General features: G+C 45.7%; 3 long non-coding RNA genes across 16 annotated transcripts; 2 read left to right on the forward strand and 1 right to left on the reverse strand.

Moving 5' to 3' along the window:
- Positions 1-1,791: 1,791 nt before the first annotated feature.
- Positions 1,792-12,425, reverse strand: LOC124707061. 14 transcript variants are annotated; one of them, XR_007004678.1, is made up of 13 exons: positions 11,878-12,421; positions 11,427-11,604; positions 10,174-11,161; positions 9,724-9,860; positions 9,028-9,154; positions 8,761-8,918; positions 8,209-8,286; positions 7,212-7,385; positions 5,895-5,959; positions 5,117-5,305; positions 3,647-3,707; positions 2,813-2,894; positions 1,792-2,012 (listed from the first exon to the last, which is right to left on the reverse strand). It is a non-coding gene; the product is annotated as an uncharacterized LOC124707061 (long non-coding RNA). The 14 variants fall into 14 exon arrangements; XR_007004681.1 differs by having other exon boundaries at positions 7,212-7,374; positions 8,209-8,296; XR_007004677.1 differs by having other exon boundaries at positions 8,209-8,296.
- Positions 12,426-15,214: 2,789 nt separating this feature from the next.
- Positions 15,215-15,582, forward strand: LOC124649473. The gene is made up of 2 exons (XR_006986653.1): positions 15,215-15,302; positions 15,379-15,582. It is a non-coding gene; the product is annotated as an uncharacterized LOC124649473 (long non-coding RNA).
- Positions 15,583-16,308: 726 nt separating this feature from the next.
- Positions 16,309-17,423, forward strand: LOC124649472. Its single transcript, XR_006986652.1, has 3 exons — positions 16,309-16,366; positions 16,940-17,072; positions 17,311-17,423. It is a non-coding gene; the product is annotated as an uncharacterized LOC124649472 (long non-coding RNA).
- Positions 17,424-22,546: the final 5,123 nt, after the last annotated feature.

Genomic DNA, 22,546 nt, shown 5'->3' on the forward strand with positions numbered 1-22,546 from the left:
CTCGCTCGCTTCCCGTCGAACCCGCCGTGCACGTGGCCGGGTCGAACGCGAGGAGTCAGGGAGGGGTCTCGTAGGCCTGCCTGGATGAAGGGGCCACGTGGACCAAGGCCCCGCTGGTCTCGTAGCCCTCAGGTGCACACCCGGACCCGGCCCGCCGCTTCATCGATTCAACTCCCCGGTACCGGAAGCGGGGGACCGGGGTTGCCATAGGCTTGCCGGATGGATGAAGGGCCAAATCCGGACGAAAACGAGGAACCGGGGGCGCGACTAGACCGAATTTCGTCGTCCGGATGGAAAAAAAAACGTTGCTCGGGTGCCTCGTCGGGAGACGAGTGGAGATGCTCTTATTCTAGGTCGGTAGAAAAGGAGGTAACCTAACTTTCCTCAACCAACTGAAAACGTATCTGGTAGGGGCGCGCGTTGGAGAGAAAGATGGCTAGCGTAGCGACCCAGATAAGCGGCCAGCGTTAGGAAACTAAATCGCTTAGTGATAATTAGATTTTCTTGTTGATGGTTAAGTAGCATAATAATAACTAGGAGTGGTAAATTATTTGTTGGTGTAGTACTTGACACGTAGGAGGTAGGTAAATAAGTACTCCCTCCGTTCTGATTTAGTTTACATTCTAGAGAAATTGAGACAACTTAGTATTGCATTTATTAATACTACTTAGATGTGTAAACAACCAATCCAAGCTACATTGAAAACAACAACATCCAATAAAGAGAGCAAAATCATTTCGTTTCCAGTGTTGTTGTTGACTAAAAGCTAGAATGTAGAGTATTTCAGAACAAATTTTGGGGCTGGAATGTAGATTATTTTAGAACGGAGGGAGTATGTTGGTAGCAGAATTAGATTGGCGAATCAGTAGGGTTGGGAAAGAAAATCAGGCATCAAAGGAGATTAATGTTGATAGGCGAATCAGTATTTTCCTTTTTTTTCTTTTTTCCTGGTTGCGCGTAGGATTGGTAGACCGAGTGAAAAAATGGAGCAGTAGCAAGGAGTCGAGGAATATCTCAAATAGTAAGTAGTAAGCGCCAGCAAGACTAAGATTTTTTTTCTTTTGACTTAATTGTTCACCAGCCTGTTCGCTTTCCCTCCTTTGATTGAACGACCAGAAATCAACTCATGAGAACTAAGAACCATCCATTTACAAGGTACCATGCATTAACAATGTACAATGTCAAGCTCAAGATACATCCAGGAAACTATAGTATACATCAAAAATATTATTCAAGAGCTGATGATAGATTGGATCAAGGGTGCTCAAGTAGCATCGGGGAAACCAACTGAATTTGGACATGACAAATCGAAACAAAGACATCTCGCTATACATGCACGTCACCACTCATACTACTATACTTGTGAACAACATATCATCTAAACTAGCAACCCAGATCAACCATCATTCTAATTCCAGAGCTACAAACGTATATAGAAGTCAATCACTCCCGAGCCCCTTGGTTGGCACCCTCTCCACACCAGCCTCCACCGCAAACGCCACACAGTTTTCCTTTTGTGCAGTTTCCAGCACGATTTTGTAGTACCAACCAAAACAGGTATAGTACTCGGCTTTTTTTGCAGCTTCCCCTTTGTCGTTAAGAAGAATAATCTCTGTTGTCCACCGCCTGCAGCAACTGGACTAAGAAAGGTGAGTAGGAAACGCTCTTGATTGGGTCCTGACCTAGAAGTTACACGTCTAACTTCATCATGGTTGTATTGGTCAGTTTGTGCTGAAGTCAATCACTCCCGAGTCCTTGCGAGCAGTTCTTGTGCTGCTGGATGCCATCCCAGAGACATGAAAAAAATACCAAATGAGCATGCAAGATGGCCACTCATCACAATAGGAGGTCAATGTATTGGGTTCTCTCTAATGCCGCCATCCACACTTGGGTTACACTGGTATGAGGTGGACTGGGCACCACCTGGGTACCCGAAAACATGCACCTGAAGCCCCCATCACTTCTTCCCCAAGCTGGACAACTATTGCGTGTCTCCAGGAGCCGACAAGAACCTGAAAGGGCAAGAGTTGTTAACATAATATCAATGTGTGTCTATATTAAATGACCAGAATAGGAGTCTTAGCAAATATTGGAAGTTTTGACTTGCTAAATTAACTAAAGAAATCCATGGATGCCTGAAGCATGTAGTGTTTGATAAATATGTCCCACAGATTGCAGAAATTTATGGACACACAACAGTCCAATATCAAGATGTCCTATATATGAAATATCCTCTAAGCTCAATAATCAAAACAGAGTAGCTGAGCATGATGCCCACTCCTAACAATCAACACTAGTCTGATCAGCACTTCTAGCCAAGATTCCTCTACACTTTGCACAGGCAAGCAAAAAAAATGGATTCATGTTCTATGTAAACATGACCCAACAAATGGAGGAAAGCTTCACCGATGCAAAACTAGATAGATGATGCTAACCAAGCCATAGTTTTAGTACGTGCATTCTCATACATGAAAACATTGTAGACAGAAACCATCAGCTCAGTTCGGCTCAGTCAAATAAAAGTAGGGGCAAGTATAGAACTGAGTTTCAAGTAGTTATTGAAGCTGTATGCCAGATTATTGCAAAAACAGAGCAGGTCCTTTAGCTTTCTGCAGTTCTGCCAGCTAAAGCTGCAGATCAAGCAGTCCAGACCAAAGACAGACACACATATCAACTTCTTTTAGACTTGCTGCGAAGAAGCTGAGCATCTAGTTCCAATTCCAACGCCTGGAATCGATCCAGCATCATGCTTGTGTGCCCGATAAATCTCATCGAAAAATTTATAACTGGAACTAGATTAGATGGTTCATACCAGAAAGGGACCCAAGGGCCATGCTCGCCGCCAGCCGATTCTATCCTCGATCGTATTCAGCGGGCCAGGCCTTGAGGCACACCTGCAGCATGGGCACCCTGAAAAATATGTCTGAATCTATGTGGACATGCAGGACCAAAGTTGGGTTCAGTTTATGATTACATGCAAAATATGAGCATCAGGTACGGCTGCACTAGAGTAAGAGAAATGATCAAGTTATCTGCAAAGTGTAAAAGGAACAAAAGATGATGCATTCTCGAATGCAAACTCACGTTTTGCACTAAGTTGGAACTCTGGTTTGATCGGGCAAAACTAAAAGGTCAATTAATGTTTTTTCCTTTCTGTCATGGCACGAGTAAAACAAGTGGAAGATTTAATGTTGCAAGGAAATAACAATCACAAGCATGACGTATCAGCTTAACTACAAGCCCATACTACAAGTACCTATGAAATATGTCCAGATGGGATGAGTTCACCATGGCTAGCACGTGCATGCGAGCCGGCAAAAAAAAGGTCTGTCTTATCGCTCTTATGGAGAATTCAGGGACATCCTTAATTGGTATATGTTATGTACAAATTAGAAATATGCTTGCTTTTATCCCTTCAAAACTAATGAAATCAAGTATTATATCAAACTATGTATGAAAATGTCTTTTCCTAGTAGTAACTGAAACATCAGAATTGTGACAGGAACATCCTCATTCATCAACCACTGAACTATGCATGCAACGATCAACCATCTATACTGCTGAAATAGCTGAATCAAATGCCAATCAACCACAAACATTTGAAGCCACGCCATGCATATGCACATACTATAGAAGGAAGCATTACCATGCAGTAGCTCATGGTTGCCAGAAGACGCCAGTAGCAACAGCTCCAACCGCAATTTCGGCTGTAGTGGACATGGATCATATTAGCCTACATAAATATAATTCAAAATAGAAGAAAGTAAAGGCAATGAGATTAATAAGATGCAGCCTGCTGGCCTAGCTTTGAGCTTGACCATCTCTGACCCAAAAAAAACACGACAAGGCTATACACGCAGCCATGAAGCATCAAATACACAATGATACAAGATAATGTTGTCCTAGAAAGTAATGCATTCAGAAAATGGCTCAACTTTCTCTAGACACGAAACTTAAATATTTTGATCATGCCTACTCTGAATTGTGAAAACCATCTGCTGTACTATCACAAGGATATCATCAAGCATTTAATGTCCAGTAGCTCTAGTGGTCGAAAAGATCAAACTGACCAGCTTTCCGAATTCAAACACATCACTAGTATAAGGAGAATGGACCATCAATCTCCAGGTCAAAAGAAAAAAAGAATAGACCATCTTCTATACAGAGTTCACTGGTGACAACTACATAGGAGATATTATATTTAGCTGGAAGTGCAAGTAACAGCATTAGCTCTAAACATGAGTGAAAACAAGTAATCATAGCACTATGGCAAAGCAAATGCACTAGGCATACCATTAGCAGTACAAAAAAGATGAAAATATTCGCACATAAATCCAACTTCCTAGATTAACGTTCCAGACAATTATGTGAGACAAGTTTAGTGGATGTGAATCATATTAGCCTGCATTGATACAATTCGAAACAGAAAAAAATGAATGCAAGGAGATTAATAAGATGCATCATGGTGGCCTAGCTTTTGAGCTTGGCCATCTCCAACCCAAAAGAAACATGACGAGGCTAGACCGGGAGTTTATCTTCCAGTACCAAACATCACACGCATAGTGCACACACAGCTCAATTTAACTCAAAGCATCCAGCAAAACAAATGCACAACATATATGCTCAATTGGTCATGAATTGATCAAACCATCAGCTAACTAGATAGACTATATCCAGATCAATTAGCCATATTAATGCACAAATGGCACCTATAGAAAGGTAAATATTAAAGGCAGTAACTCAATGCATCTAAAAGCTATAGATTGCATAAGCAACTTAAGCTCTCCATAAATATTAAGTTGTTTTCCTCACAAAGCTACAAGTTTTTTCTCATGATTACAAAAATTACAAAGTATATAAACTAAGAAAAACTTTTTATATGGTTACATGAACATAATCCACTACCTTGAAGTTGATAAATTTTGTCACCCACTAGAAGCCCGCTGTATTGTAAAATTGCAGACTTGCTACACAGAAATCGTAACAAACAGCTAAAAATGCTCAATGTAGGGACAAACAGCCAATCCCTAAACCTAAACATCTCATAGCAAAGCAAATATAATAGGAGCGGCACCGCATGGTGGAGCACAGAATACGGAAACCCCAAGGAGCTCACCGGAAGGAGTGAACGCAACCGCTATAGTGGTTGCGTCGCCAAGGAGGTGGTCAAAGCCAATGGACAACCAAGACCACCACTGAGAACAAAGGCACATGAGGATGGCCAGCAGTGCCGCGAGAGTGGTGGTCATACATGATTGGTAAGTTCGGATTAAGGAGGACTTCCCAAGTGTTTCTTCCAGATTCCCTGAGAAAAAAAATACATACTGATTAGAAAACAAAATAGAGTTTGGTCCAAAAAAAACTGATACATTCACGTCTGGATCCGAAATAAATAGCCTAACCTTGCATTACTAGGCTGAAAATCTACAATACAGCTGCTCTAAAAGAAATCTACAGTACTTATCTAGACCCATGTATCCCGAATCAGCTTTATAAACAACCAGGAAATGCCAGATACGCAATGGTACAAGATGATTCTTTCTTAACAAGGAATGCATTCATGTCTTGAGAAAAAAAGTAGCTCAACTTCCTCTAGACAAAACATCATGGAATTACCAAGAAATATTGAAGTTAACCTGAATTGTGAAAATAATATCTAGTAGCTCTAGTGATAAAAACGATCAAACTGACCAGCTAGAATTAATAGGTAACAAAAGGAGGGGTTAGTAATACGTCATCATGCTTACAAGCTATAATCAATAAAAGTACAACATTTTTACCATCTATTTATACTACAAAACACTCTTCCTCTAGACACCTTCATCATGCGTAAAACATGCATGAACCTGAGCAAGAAACAAAAACAGGGGGTAATAGGGAACAAAAGGCATCACCTATGGATCAACAATTGGATCAGGGATGGGAAGCAACCGGTTTCTTCACTTAATCAACACAGATGCTGCGAAAAAAAAGATTTTAATGACAGCTCAGTTAGCATTTTCCAAGTCACGAAACAACTAGTTGGGGCAGGAATCTTGACTACTAAGATACTTGTGCAGTCCAGATGCTACTGCCCATCGCATTAATACCCGAGAATAATAGATGTGTAGTGATCTAAATTTCCAAAGGATTCACTACACGGTCCATCCAATGAAAATCCACTACACAGTCAATCAAATGGAAATTTAAATACTCCCTCCGATTCATATTAATTGACTTCAATATAGATATATCTAGAACTAAAATGTGTCTAGATACATCCACATTAGAGTCAATTAATATGGACCGGAGGGAGTAAAACAAAAGCTGCACAGCATATGAAGGCCGAGCACAGAAACACGAAGATTTGTGCCATAGCATAATATAATTCGACTTGACCACTTCATTTAAGGAGTTGATACAAGCAACAACTATCCAAGTGCAGGAAGGACATGGGTTTCAAGAACAGAACAAGCATTTCCCTGAAATTGGCGCAAGCACAGAGAGCTCAAATCTTGCGCAGGAAAATAATCTAGACAATAAACAATCTAATCCTTTTGTGCATAATTCATGGCAGACAACTCATGACCGTGTGAGTTCATGGCCAAACAAGTGCACTATATCATGAACAAAAAAGACTAAGAAATCATAAATTGAAGAGCACCACATCCTGACACACAAAAGAACACCTCCCACACATTGAGAAAGGACATGATACACACTGATCACCATCTGCAACAACTCGTACATACCAACCACCATTGATGGTGATGTTGTACAACCTAGACACCTTGTGCTCTCCGCAAAGGACAATAGTGTCCTCTCCGGTGAAACCCATAGCATGCCACATCCGCCGGTGCGGAGCTCATCGGATAGATGGCACAACCAGCCACAAAGGCCTTTCCTGTCTAATCGAGTAGGACATCGGTCACTTTGATATCATTTCCGTAGTACGAAGAGAGGAAGAAATGGAATAGAAAACATGGCAGCACTCGATACAAATATAGTAACACATATAATCACTACACTTAACAAGTAGATAAATATTATGGCATCACTACACTTAGCAAAACCTTGTCTTAAATTCAGGCCCAAACATGTTGTCTGCCTTTCATTGCAGAAATAAAGAAATCCTTGTATTAAATTCAGGTCCAAACATGATTGACGCCTTTCATCAACAGGAAAAAGATGCAAACTTTAGGGGCAAAAATACATGGAAGCAGAAGAGATACCTCGCAGGTCAGGGTGGCAACAACTCAGGGACGTAGATGCCAGCAGCAGCTGCAGCTCGGGCAGAAGATTGCCTCCCCACCGCCATTCCTGCAGCCTCCCTCCTCCTAGTGCGTCCTTGTTCTTCACCGCTAACCTCCAGCACCATAAAACTGCAACAGCCTTCTGCATATGAACTTGAAATAAGACGAAAAACATCACATCTCTTGTCAATATATGATCCACAAGGAAATACTTTGACAGTTGTACATGCAGATAACACCATACACATAGAGAATAGTGATAAAGTTTGCAATTAAAAACATAACGAGATTACAACCTGAGAATATAGTCACAACAATAATCAAGAGAAAAAGACTACTGATCATGTCAACATGTTCGTTGTTTACACAAACAGCTCTATGGAAAGCAAAATCAAATATCTAGTAGTGGTAGAAGTTTGTCAAGCTACATAGGGACAGATACATACATAATAATCAGGGTTAATTCTACACTAAAAAATTAATACAACAAAAATGCACCCAGCAAACACCATATATTTATTTAAAAAAGTCAAAAAAAAAATAAGCACATGAACTGAAGTCAATCAATATGTGGTATCGTATCGCTGATATATTCACAAAGGAAGAAAAATTTCATATTTACTATTTACATAAACCAAAACGTACTGCTAGATAGGCTGACAGCCAAAGACCTTTTTCGTCAAGTAAAATTTTGAGATTGATTTTAATTTTCAGGGGATTTTATAATTTTCTATACTTTTCTTTGCACCTCTATTATTTGCCACATGACCACCATGTGGGGGTCATGTGGCAAATAATAGAGGTTCGGAGAAAAGTGTGGCAAATTATAAATTATTCCAAAGTTTTCATTGCCTGGCATACCATCCACATTCCACAAAAAACTGACATGCAGAGAAGTGAGAGGTAAAGAAGCATGATCCAAAAGTGTCTACCGAAAAGCTACCATTATGCTTTTAAAGAAGGCAGCGGGAGGCACCTCACAGTCATTTTTGTTCGCGACAATGTCCAAGTGGATGAATTCGTCCTCAACCGACCGCCACCCATTTTTTTAGCTCTAAGACACCCTCCAAATTGAGGAAACGTGGCAGCAAGAAATTTTGTGATCACAAATGAAGAGAATAATTACAGTAGAATACTCAAACTGTTAATGTATCTAGAAATACTAGTGCTACTGCCTTTGTAAATATGCATGAAGTGGAGATTTATTCACAACAAGAGGACATTAATTTAGTTTCTGCCACAAGGAACCTAAGATTATCATGTACAACATGCTGACTCCAGAATTAGTATACAGGTTCTCGTTTACTCGATAGATGAACTACTATATTCAATTTAACACATACAATTAATTAGAAACAATCCCATTTATGTAGCAAAGAGGTGTATGAACTTAAGTATACTAAAAACAAACATTCAAGACCCCAACCTACAAGCAACAAAGTAAGATACCAACCACCAAACAAGATTGTGTTGCAAGACGGGCAGCCATGGAATAATCAATCAGTAAAAGATAGGCAGCGGGAGGCACCTAGTGGTTTGTTTTTGTCCCAGGAGGCAGCGTGCGCCCCAGTGGAGGAGGAAGTCGTCGTTATGTACCTAGGCACCCTCCTAGACCTTCATGCACGAAGCCATCACCGCCACCACCGGCAGTGGGCTCTACAAGCACCACTTCACCCAACCCTGAACCTTATACAGAGAGCAGGCAATTTTTGCTAGGTTTAGCTTTTGCCACACAGAAAAAGAAGAAGTCGCAACCTCCCTCAACAAAAGGTGGGTCTGGGAGAGCGAGGCTCACCGGTGTGTTGAAGTGGTCAACAACAGCAGCCCATCGTATCAAAGCCTAAGTAGCAGCAGCAGCTCGGCCACCCATTTTTCAGATCGAAGGCACCGTCCATATTCAGGACAAGTGGCAGCAAGAAAATCTATCATCACAAATGAATAAAATAATTAGAAGAGAAAACTCAAAGTGTTGATGGATCTATATAATTGAGAAATCTAAGACTATTATCTAACATTACTACTACATTAGCAGCGGGATCCCCATCCATTTACTAGCTAGATATTAAATGAGCACATACACCTAAGCAGCAATAGTCCAAAATATTTACCAAAAGAGATGAATTTACTTGAGGCTACCAAAACCACACAATCAAAATTACTATTATGCTTCCAATAATTGAGCAATGTAAGATTATTATCGATACCACTACAAGTCCAGAATTAGTATGCGGACCACCTTTTACTTAATTACAAAAGAAAATTCAAAGTGTTGATGGATATACATAACGTTAATTTAGCACATACACCTAAGTAAGCAGCAACAGACACATTTAGTGACCAAAAGATGGCAACGAATAAACTAACAGAAACCAAAACCACATACTCAACCCAGGACAACCTAGCCATTAGAGAGCAACAAGGTAAATCAACAACCACCAAATTATTAAGTTGCACAATGGGCAGCCACATAATGGCAGGTAGGGGAGGCAACCTAGTCGTTTGTTCTTGTCCCCGGCGGCGGCATCATCCAAGTGGAGGAGGAGGAAGTCACCGTCCTCTACCTGGGCGCCCTGACATTCCTTCATCTAACCGAGGCGCCATCACCGCTGTCACCTCATTGAGGACATTCTATGATGAGAATGGAATAGGATAATTAGAACATGATGATAATAAAATCAAAGTGTCTAGAAATACTAGTGCTACTATGGTCGTGTCTTCCAGCTGCACCTATCAGTAGTGTAGATATTAATTTACAACACAAGGACATTAACGAGCTGTTGCCAATAATCAGCCAATCTAAGATTATTATCTACACCAGGCCCTTGTTTACTAGATAGACAAACAATCATTAATTAAACACATAGATCTAAGCCGCAACATGACTCCCATTTATTTTACCAAAAGAGATGAACAAAAACTTAAGGATATTAATGGGAGCCACCTCATAGTCGTTCTTGTCCCCGACGTCCAAGTGGAGGAAGTCAAGCTGAACCCGCCACCCTTTCCTCTATCATCTCTAGGGCACCTTACAAGTTTAGGATATGTGCAAGCTAGAAATTCAACAATCAGAAATGAAGAGAATAATTAGAACACAATACTCAAAGTGTTCATTTATTCAGAAATACTAGTGGTACTGCATTTGTAAAAAAACATGCAGGTGTAGATTTATTCACACGGAGCAATCAAAGATTATCATGTGAAACATTACTAGTCCAGAATCAATATCTAGATATCCTTGTTTACTAGCTAGATAGGTAACTATAACTACCATTATCTTTGCACGTCGATCTAATTAAGCAGCAAAATGCCCATTTATTTATTCAACAAAAGATCGAGAAGAATCAACATTGCACACAAAATCAAAGCATGAACATAAATGTAAAAAGTGCAACAATAAAGGACAGAGCATACAACTATGGCAGGCGGAGCATGTACATAAAAAAAACTAGGAAATCATAGCATATCACAAGAAAAGTGAGGGCAACAGAAAAATCAGAGCATATCACTGCCAAATTAAAGCCATAAAGCAAATCATAGCATACAATTAATAAAGCCAGATGTTGTTCTTATCATCTTATTCTTAAACCTAAAATGAGTAAGGAAAATAAGCAATCACTCCATAATACCTACTCTAATCAAAGCATCCAAAAATATATTCTTTATCAAATTCCAATAAATAGCTACTTGTTAGGGAAAATTGCAAGCCGCAGATTAAGATGCTGTTTTCAATGAAACAAAAAAGACAAGAAACATACAAGTTTGAGAAATCTTGTATCAAGTGACTATGCATAGAGCAGATAATAAATTTGAAAAGAAAAGGAGAACAATCAAAGAGCAGCTCTATGCATGCGGCAAAATCGAAGACCGGGAAGCACAAGCAGTCCCTCCTAAAAACAATGCCTCCTGGTACGCGCAGCTATGATTTGAACCTGAAAACAATAGTTGTGTTGTTGATTCATAAGCAGCACGAAAAACTTACCATGTTTATTTCATATGGAGCACAAAAAATGAATACTAGCTTGATTCAGACGAGAGATGAATCAAGATATTTGAAAGGCAAGAGTGAATCAATCCAGTATTCATTTCATTCATTCATAATTGTGAGAGCAAAGCACGTACACTTGAACCCAAACACGCACGGCGACAATATGCACTGGACCAAATTAACATAGGATGGTTGGTGGCAGTGGTAACCTTCTTGGAGCTGAGGTGCTCTCCACGACTAGTACCTGTCGATCAGCAGCCGCCGTTGCGGCTCGCGTCAGCACTTGTGGGTGTCGCCGATGACGTCCGCCTGCTCCTCTGGTTCCCCCTCGAAGTCATCTCCCGGTACCCGTGGCTTGGTGCCATTCATCCCCGGCATGGTTTGAACCTGAAAAGGACAAGTTTTCAGTACCGTCGATACAATTCATAGGCAGCAGAAAAATTGAGCACGCTTACTGCCTATGTAGACAATATGTGTTCATCCATTCATTAAATTCATACATCAATTCACAAGCAGCAAAAGGAATCAGCATGTTCAATTGGTACACACGTACTGCCAACTATGTCACAAGGACAATATCCATATCACACCGTATGCATTCGACATGGGAAAAAAATAAACGAATTTGGGCAGGAATGCATGGAGTAGGAGGAGATGTACCTTACCGGGCGCGGCAGCAGCTGGTTGCGGAGTCCGCCGGCAGCAGCATGTCGGGGACATGGCCGGTGGTAAGCAGCAGCAGGAATACATGGAGTAGGAGGAGGAGATGGACCGGAGCCATGGAGGAGGGACTCCATCTCCCTCGCCGGCAACGGCTTCTTGTCCATGTCAATGGGTCCATCCCGAGCCGGCGCGCGCAGCGGATCGGCCAGCGCCAGTCCGTCGCCGTCTTTGACATTGGAGCCGGGAAGCAGGTCGGCCTACATGCCGCTGGACCATACCGACGACGTGGGAGGTCATCCGTGCCGCGTACGAGGTCGGGGAGGAGCGGCCTGATTCGTCGTCGACAGCGTCCGGCAGGGGCGGCGCTATGGTAGTGAGATTGGAGGCGCGTGATTGCGGCGGATTCGACCGGGGGGAGAAGGCGGCGAGGCTGGGGAGGCTCCGGCGAGCGGCTGGGTTTGGTTGGGGCTCGGTATGCGGGGAGAGAGATTAATTGGGGCTAGAAGATTTAGGTGAATTAACTCCTGGATTATAGGGCTTGCCTCCAAAATCTGCATCTCCCTAGAATTACTCCGACGGCTCCAATTCTCCTGTTTTATTTCTTGGGTAAATTAATTTTATTGGTTCTTAATGCGACGGTTGGCATGGCCTAATTAAATGGGGCAATTGATTCAGCCCAATCCCTGTACGCTCAATACATGCTCGTGCTCCACGTCTATGCAAGCTCAATACCTGCATCGAGACAGAGGAGTACTAGCAGCCGCTATGAACCAATATACTATAGGATTATACACGATGGATCATGCAGTCACTACCTAGCTCCTATTCTATATACATAAGGAGTATTCTGCTATCGGAGTATGCATTACGAGTTTAGGACACCGTCATGCATCTATCGGCCTCGTTCATATACTATATTCCCTCCGTCTCAAAACTTAAGGTCTATAAAATTTTCCAATTTTCCTCAAATAACAAGGCGTAGGATGCCTTTTGACGCTAACCTCCCAAAACTACCCCTCCGCTTGTTTCCCGTTCGTCTTCCTCGCACTAGAGCAAAGTTCGATGTCCGTGCCACAATTCCTTCTACCACGTCATCATCATCTCCCGTGGCTCCGGCTTTAGCTCGCACTAGAGCGAGCCGATGGCGATGTCGACATGATGTTTGCCTGGATGATGGTGTGGAGTGAGACCGAACACGAAGGGGGGGGGGGGAAAGAATTGACTACACCAAGTCCGAGTTGATGGGGGAACAGAGCTTTTCCATGCCCCTTTCACGTTGATGGACACATATCGTTGCTTAGAGGCAGTTGCAGCGGAGTGGATGGCGACATGGACCTACACAAGGACACATAGCCGAGCTGACTACAAAGATGTGAAGCTCGCCCGTTCTCGTTATACTCCGGGCCCAACGCTCGTTGTTGGCGGGGACGCCACTTTAACAATGTCTACCAAGCATATGTTTCACATCAAATATGCCGTCGAGGCGTAAACCAACCAAGGCGGACTACGTCGACGTCGGATCCACCCGTTCCTTAGCACCACCGGCATCCTCGACTCTAGGAAATATGGACTCTTCTGATAACCATGCCTATGTCATGGCCTCGCTCGGAGAATAAAATGAGATTAATTTGTTAGAGAGAAAGTTGATGGCTATCAGCTGGTAGCACATAGAATTATAGTTCACACAACTTGGGATGGTGTTGGGCGATGCCACTCCTTAAGAAAAATCCTCGTATGCATGTACAATACTCGTATATTACTCACCTAGATGCATGCATGTAGGGTTGCCATCTAAAACTAGGCTAGACCATGTTGGCCCCTCAGTTTCTCTTTAAGAGATGGGTGAGCACACCCCCAGGCTGCGAGTACCGGGGACAACGCGGGCGGGTGGGACTCATCGTCTCGTCCGAGTCACCATGCTAAGCTTTGGTTCTCATACAGGGTTGCTATCAACCTATAGGTTTTAATTATTCCATGCGGAAGCCTTGGTTCCCATGGAATGTTTTCTCATGAAGGGTGATTCCATGTGACTTTTCTCTTTGTCTGTTTTATAGGTTGATCAAAGGAACATGAAAAACCATATTCAGTGGGCCATGTGACATCTAACCCGTAGCTTTCGGTGGAAAGTGGTGATTTCATGTGACTTTTCTATCTATCTATTTAGAGGTCAAAGGAGCATGAAAAACCCTACTTAGTGGGCCCTACGATGTCTACCCCTCGCTTTTGTGCAAAGTGGTGATTCCATTTGGCCCTTTTAATTGTCAGGACAACATTTTGACAAGAATCGTCATTTTATTTACATTGCAATGCATTCAACACCACATACCCAACGCGTCTGCACATGGCCAACTATAATGCCGACTCGTCTGGTCTCGATCATGTGTTATCTTTCGGCTTCATCGACAGCAGCCTAAAGTCATCCCGTAGTCTCGACTATCAAATGCCTATCCATCGTTACTAATTGGTGCTCTTATGATTGGTGTCTATACATCTTCTTCGGTTATTCCGGTGGGAACGCATTTGGTGTCGTGGGGGTTCTTAGCGGAACTCCTAACTAGAGTCTATTAGTTTAGGTCAAGGTTTCTCGAGGCGTAGTCTTGACATGAGCATCACTCCGATGCATGTGGTGTGGCCTAGGCTCTATAGGCCCTCAACCATCGACATGCCATGATTCTACATGCCCTAGCTATAGTGTGTGTTGTCCCTTTACTCGTCGCGCCTAGCTCGGCTGAACTTTTTCCGAGAACAATCTATTGGAAGCTACCCCGCGCATGCAAGTGCAATGACGTGCACACATACATGTATACAAGCATGGGAGCAAATTTTTCATGGCGTGGTGTGCAGTACTGGTGGTGTGGTACATGGACATGCATGCACATATGGTGACATGAAGCTAGCTACCCAGCGGCATGGACGAAATTAGACACGCTGAGTATAAAAAAGAGAAGTGCAGATGGAAAATACAATTTGGAGCCAAAATCAGGGAGCCCCACCCAACAACACACGACTTCCCACCCACAGCACCTTGCCAAAATCACGCATTTTCTCCCCCGACCCCCTCCCTGCCGCCGGCAACCACGTCTCCGCCTGCGTCGCCGGCGGCCATCCCAGCCGTTCTCCCCCCGACGGCCCCAGTGCTCCCCTTGTCCCCTCCGTCCGCCAGTCATGTCCCGCGCCAATCGAGCCTCAACCGCGCCGCCGCGATACCCAGGTCGCCGGCCTGCCGACCGGCGTCGAGCAAAACGCGCGCGAGACCAGGCGCGGCACTTCCTGATTTTCCGCTTCCCCGTAGTGGCCCTGCAGATCCGTCCCCGTGCGCCCCCAACCACCGTGACCTCGTGCCCGGAGGTCATGGCCGTGCGGGAGGAGCCCTACAGCGGCGTCGCCGGCGCCGTGATGCCCAACAGCAGGTGCTGCTGGAGGTAGGAGTCGTGCCCCAACCCGCAGCCCCCAATCCTCTTCTGCCTCATCTTAAAAGAACGCTTCTTTCTTGTGCAGGCAGCCGGAGGAGGGAATTGATGGTCGTGCCGCTGGATGCAGCGGTACAACGCAGCACGTGAGACCAATTCCTCAATCTCCTGCCCATGTTTGTAGCTGGATTTTTTTCAAGGGAGAAGAAATGCATCTCCTTTTAACGCTTTGGTTGCACATGGGTTCAAATCAGCTGTATGAAAAACATCTGTGCATATATACTTTGAGAAATTCAGAATGGGCATTTAGATGCTATGGTCTGCTGCTGATTAGTACTATTACCCATGTAATTTCTGTTGTTAGCGTTTCACAAAAAAAAATTCTGTTGTTATAGCGAGCAACAGGGATTTGTAGCTGCAGGTGAGACCAATTCCTTGATGTAACTACATGGATTTGTAGCCGCAGGAAAAAAAGTGAAGTAGAATCGCAAATAGTTGGCACGTTTGGTTGCACGTTGATGCAAATCAGTTCTGTGTGAACCTTCTTTACATGTATAGTTTGAGCAATTTAGAGAGGACAGTTAGTTGCTATGGTCTGTTCTGGTTAGTGTATTAATCATGCAATTTTCGGTATGTTCAGATTTAATTAATGTCTATGCATGGGTTAAAGCCCATCCACCTGTAGCTCTTGTAATTGCTTTGACACTGTTCAGTTAAAGAAAGTTGAGAATTCATCAGCATCCATGTGTTTGTCAGAAAATTATCATGCTGGAGAGTGACCTTTAAAATGAATGGATCTTACTGTTTATGCGTGTGCATGCAACTCTGCGAGGGTGAAAATCAGTGTATTGCATAGCAGCTGTCAATGTTGAATTTACATGGATTTATGTGCCTGTGCTGCTGTTTATCTCGAAAGCTGCATTTGTAGCTTCCTTGTGCTGCTGTTACCATCTGTTCATGTCAAATATACCATGATATACGTGTTTGCTTCACTGACCATGCTTTGTTGTTCGAGGATCACTGGGAGGACTGAAGGACAGCGGTGGGCTTGTTCTTTGACTCCATGTTGTGTTTAGGTAAAGTTTCTGGTTCCTCTCTATGTCTTGATGATAATGGAGATTTCTAGCCTGTTGTGTTTGTGAAATATGTTGACTGCTATGTGCAACTGCAATTTTTATTACAGATGTCAGATGGTGATGTTAATTTCAATGTTACGCAGTGGTGCATGTGTTAATTGTGAGTTGTGCTGGAGGTTTACTTTATTTTGGTGCTGGTATTTAGCTAAGTTGTCAAATAGGTTTTGTTTCACCCAATGAATGCTATTTGGTGGAATTGCAGGCTCTCTAAAGTGATAATATGGTCACCGCTTTATTGTTGGCACCGCTTTGGATGAAAAACGTGTTTTTGTCTGATGGATTTGTATCTCACTTGCAAGTCTTGCGCAACTGCATCTCATATGCACTACATGAATTTCGGTTCGATTCACTATAGTGCACGTCAATAAATCTTGTGATGGGAGGGATCAGATGTTTTGCTACTGCTATAAATCCTGTGCTATTTGTGTTTTGCTGCTGCTGTTGAGAGTTAGTCAGATACCCAGTTCTTTGTATTGGGTTGGCATCACTTGATTGAATTTATGTGCCCTGAAGGATTTGGCCAGCAGCAAAGCGACACGATGATGGGGACTGAGCTGTTTTCTTCGGAGACCCTCTCTCTGCCCCGTTACAAGACCGGCAAAGATGAGCTCGCCTTGCATCCCGGGCACACCAAGGTCATCGAAAGGTACCTTGTTTTTCTGTAATATACACGGTGATGATAATTTCAGTATTGTACTGTTGTGCCGTGTGAATTGTGAGCTGATGTGCTGGGACTTTACTTTAGTTTGGAAGCTGGTATCTAGCTCAATTTTTTGTCTCTCGAATTGTCTCTGATTTGGTTCATGAATTACATACATGTTGACTTTTTTGTTTGTTTGTAAATAGTATGTTTGTTTGCTGACGATGCTTTGTTCTTGTTGGAGGATGTCGAGGAGGAGTAAACAATGGAAGTGGTGGCGTTGTTAATGGTTAAGTAGCAAAACAACTAGGAGCGGTAAGTTAGTTGTTGTTGTACTACCTGACACGTACGAGGTAGGTAAATAAGTACTCCCTCCGTCCACAAATAAGTGGACGCGCGCGCTTTCCAAGAGACCTTAAGCTTTTTGTAAAAAAAATCCTCATTCCTTCAATCAATCTGCTCATTAATTAAGAAGATGCTTTGATTTAGGCGCTAATAAATATTGTGCATGCTAGTAACCAATAAAACAACATTGAGAAACCAAAAATAATTAATGGGGCCTGGAATCAAGACATGCACTAGAGAGCTAAACGTAAAAAATATACCAAGAAGTCTAGATGTACACTTATTTGTGGATTTCTTAGAAGGTTAGATGTGCACTTATTTGTGGACGGAGGGAGTATGTGAGCAAGGTAGATTGGCGAATCAGTAGGTTTGGGAAAGAAAATCAGTCATCAAAGGAGGCGAACTGATCCAAATCAACATGAGATTGATAATGCGTGTGCAAGCGTGCGATTCATGTAGCGCAGCAAGCGTGCGAAGCGAGGAAAAAGTAATGAATCCTTCCATTTGTTTGGACCGATGACGAGAATTAATTCGTGTTCCGATTTCCGAGATGGAGGTGAGGCTCGGGGCCCAAAGTTGAACCGACTTCCCGTCAAAGCCGTGCTATTAACGAGCGCTAGGCTAGATTTCTTGGCCGATTTATGGCCAAATCCCATCCGATGCAGGGAATATTGGTTGCGTCGACGCAAAAGCATGAGCCGAGCGGTTCGCCAGATTTTTCATTCATTTGAGTGGAGGCCGGCGCTTAGAGCATCTCCACTCGTTGGTGCTCCCCACGCCCAAATCTGGCGAAATTTTCGTCCGGATTGGACGAAAATTTTGCTTGGGGAGCGTCGAAGTTCCAGCCGTCCCCCCGGCAGGAAACCCCCAACCTCGACCATTTGGCATATTTCAAACAAACCCCCAACCTACCTCCTCGTCTTAGCATAAGCTCGACGAACATCTGCTCCTCCTCTTCGTCCGAGTCCATGGCCGGCGAGGCAAATGGACGAACACCTGACGGGCGTGGTCGAGGCAACCCGATCCGCAAACGACGAGGAGTAGACCGTCGTCGGAAAACAGGCCGGCGGAGGAGCAGCCAGATAGGCCGTCATCGAAAAAGACGGCGAAATATAGGCAGGTGGGGGAGGAGAGGCGGCGGAATCTGGGCAACAAGCTGGCGGGGTGGTGACGGCGGCGAGAGAGATACGAGGGGTGGGGGTGATTTTGAGCGAGGTGGCGGTGGAGTTCGTGTGTCCAGTCGCCGACAGAGCAGGCCCTTCCCCGCTTTTCACTCGTCCGGACTCTCCGATAGATCCCCGGGGACCGGGGTTGCCATAGGCTTGCCGGATGGATGAAGGGCCAAATCCGGACGAAAACGAGGAACCGGGGGCGCGACTAGACCGAATTTCGTCGTCCGGATGGAAAAAAAAACGTTGCTCGGGTGCCTCGTCGGGGAGACGAGTGGAGATGCTCTTATTCTAGGTCGGTAGAAAAGGAGGTAACCTAACTTTCCTCAACCAACTGAAAACGTATCTGGTAGGGGCGCGCGTTGGAGAGAAAGATGGCTAGCGTAGCGACCCAGATAAGCGGCCAGCGTTAGGAAACTAAATCGCTTAGTGATAATTAGATTTTCTTGTTGATGGTTAAGTAGCATAATAATAACTAGGAGTGGTAAATTATTTGTTGGTGTAGTACTTGACACGTAGGAGGTAGGTAAATAAGTACTCCCTCCGTTCTGATTTAGTTTACATTCTAGAGAAATTGAGACAACTTAGTATTGCATTTATTAATACTACTTAGATGTGTAAACAACCAATCCAAGCTACATTGAAAACAACAACATCCAATAAAGAGAGCAAAATCATTTCGTTTCCAGTGTTGTTGTTGACTAAAAGCTAGAATGTAGAGTATTTCAGAACAAATTTTGGGGCTGGAATGTAGATTATTTTAGAACGGAGGGAGTATGTTGGTAGCAGAATTAGATTGGCGAATCAGTAGGGTTGGGAAAGAAAATCAGGCATCAAAGGAGATTAATGTTGATAGGCGAATCAGTATTTTCCTTTTTTTTCTTTTTTCCTGGTTGCGCGTAGGATTGGTAGACCGAGTGAAAAAATGGAGCAGTAGCAAGGAGTCGAGGTTTCCTTGTGTAAGTAGTTTCTCGCATCCCGTCAATCAAAAGAGAAGAAAAACAAGTACAAGCAAGCAAGGGAGAGAAAAGAAGAAAATAAAGGATGTGGTTAACTGAAGCAATACGATTCCCAGCACGCACAGCAAGCGTGCGAAGCGAGGAGAAAGTAGTGAATCCATCCAATCGTTTAATTTGGACCGACGACGAGAATCAAATTTTTTTTTTCGCGGGTAACAAGAATCAATTCGTGTTCCGAGAAGGAGGTGAGGCGAGCGATTGGACGGTCCAAAGTCGAACCGGCTCGCTTCCCGTCGAAGCCGGACGTGCACCAAAGTCGAAGCCGCTGTCCCGTAGCCGGGTCGAACGCGAGGAGGCAGGGATGAAGGGGCCACGTGGACCAAGGCCCCGCTGGTCTCGTAGCCCTCAGGTGCACACCCGGCCCGCCGCTTCATCGATTCAGGTCCACCCGGCGCGCGCGGAGTCTGCGGTGCCGCCTCGCCTTCGTCCACCCGGCCACGCGCCGTCACGCCTCCAATTACACCAATTCTTCCCAAACGTACGATCTTGGAAGAGACAGTACTTGAAGCTTTGTTGCACCAGCTGAGTCGTTGATCCTTCTTCTTTTGGTGGATGATAAATGAGCAACCCATTTTTCAACTTTGAGTTTCATGTGGTCATGTATCCTCTCGTTTCCGGCGTCGATGCACAATTCTTCTAGAACCTTGGCATCTTGGGCGAAGAATTTGACGAGCTTGGTACCAAAGCAATCGATTGTCTGGCGCTGGAACTGGAGGCCGACTCTTGTCAGGCAGCTTCGCATGCATTCGAACGAGTGACCACTTAGGCCGGGCAGATGAGAGACCTCGTGGAAGTAATTAACGTGGCCATCGTCGTCGTCTCCGGCGCCCACCGTCGGCTGCAGTCTACGGCGCTTGAAACGCTGGACGGACTCTTCAAACTCGGAGCGGTGCTTCCTTTCTAACAAGTCTTGCCCGCTCTGGAATTTCCTCTTGGCGTCTTCCTGCGACGTGCTGAGGTCGATCCGGAGATCGCGCAGCGCCGGGCAACAGCGGAGCAGGTTCTCGATCGCCGCTGCCGCCATGTTGCCGGGGGCCGTGTACACTCCCTGGAGGTGAAGGCGCTCGAGGCTGGGGAGCACCGGGAGGAGCTTGGCCTGCCTCTTCTCGTTGGTGGTGGCCATCTCCTCCAGGTGGCGCACCCTCAGCTTCATCTCCTTGGCGTGGCTGAAGCCACGGACGGTTCCCCAGAAGCTCTGGCGGGCGACGCGTGGGTCTCTGTGTCGTACGTAGCCGTACTCGGTGAGAGTCAGTTCCGCCCGTGCCAGATGCGGGGGCGGCGGGCTCAGCGAGATATGCCGGACAACTCCCCGGTACCGGAAGCGGCGCAGCATGGGCGCGTAGATCTGCAGGGTGCCCTCCTCCTTGAAGGAGCACCTGTCCATGACCAGCGAGATGGCCGTCCGGCAGCGGAGGGAGCGGTTCAGCGGCGGCGGGGCATTGTCACGATGAGAGTCTCCGCGCCCGTTCTCATGGCGCTTCTCGTCGTACTCTAGGAGGACAGAATCAAGGTGGATGATGGCTAGCAACGGCGCGGCGTCGATCATGTCCTGGAGATTGTTGAGAGGCATGTTGCAGTGTCGCAGCCGTAGAGACTCCAGCCGTGGGAAGAACACCGGCGGCGATGTCTGCTCGAGCTTGCTGCAGTTGGTGATCTCGAGCACGCGGAGGGTCTTGGACGGCAGGGAGCCTACGTCGAGCGGGAAGATCCCGAGCCCGTGTATGTTCCCGGAGGCCTCATACTTGGACGTCTCAAAGTGCATGGGCTTCCCGTCGTCCGAGTCCACCGCGGCGATCCGGAGCTCCTCAAGGCGGCGCGCCGCACGGTGGGAGAGCACCCCGGCGAACACGTCGTGCTTGTCGCGCCACTCTGCATCGCGGTGCAGGAAGTCGCGGACATTGTCTTCGGTGTGTGCCTCCACGCGGAAGGTGAGCTTCCTGACGGGACCGTCGCCGTCGGCTTCGGTGGCGGCGGCGGCGTCGAGCGCCTTGTGCGCGGCAGCGACGACGGCGTCACGCCTGGCGAAGAAGCGGCCGCGGGCTACTTTGCAGTAGCGGTCGTTGTAGTCCCCCTTGAGGGCGCGGGCCACGAGGTTGACGGCGCCGCAGGAGCGCCAGAGCGGGCGCCATCTCCTGGACAACACGCTGGTGAACGCACCCTCCTGGGCGGGGACGAAGTGGAGGATGCGACGCAGGAGGTCGTCGCTGAGGTCAGAGAGCCGGTCGCCGCCGGCGGCCATCGTCGGCATGCTACGACGAATCAAGCGATTTCGATCGTGTCGATTCTCTTATTGGGATCTGCTTGCACGAATCGGTTGTAATAAAGGATTCAGTACGTCGTCTTCCGGTATTAGAGTAGAGCTCGACGTGCGATTGATCGAGTTCCAGTCCGAGTCGGAGTAGATCAGCTGAACTGAATTTACTTACGGAGTAGCTAATCTGCTTTCAAACGGACTTGCTGTCCATAAATCAGCCCGCCGCTGTCCCGTCATGCCCGGTCCGATTCGAATACGAACACGTATGGCGGTATGATGACTAGAATTCCGAAATTCAAATATATAATGTGCTGTGGACGTGAGTAGCTAATCGATTTGTTGCCGTACGCTATCGCGATGCAGGTCGGACGGAGGCGGCGAGAGGACCGGCTGAGCAAGCTCAGCGACGCCACGCTAGGGCGCATCCTCTCCTTCCTCCCGGCCAAGGAAGCGGGGCGCGCGTCGGCGCTATCGAGCCGGTGGCGCAACGTCTACGCCGGCGTCGACGCCGTCACGCTGGAGCAGCCGGAGAGCCCCATCCCGGACTATGAGGACTATGGGTCTTGGAGCTATGGCCGCCCTGTCGACCCAAACCCGAAGCCGCCATTCGGCACCACCGTGACCGCCGCCCTCTTGGCGCGGCACCTCGTGCCTACGGCACCTGCGCCGCCGCTGCGCGTGCTTCGCGTCGCC

Source organism: Lolium rigidum, chromosome 4 (genome assembly GCF_022539505.1).
Source record: "Lolium rigidum isolate FL_2022 chromosome 4, APGP_CSIRO_Lrig_0.1, whole genome shotgun sequence".
NCBI classification, from domain to species: domain Eukaryota; kingdom Viridiplantae; phylum Streptophyta; class Magnoliopsida; order Poales; family Poaceae; genus Lolium; species Lolium rigidum.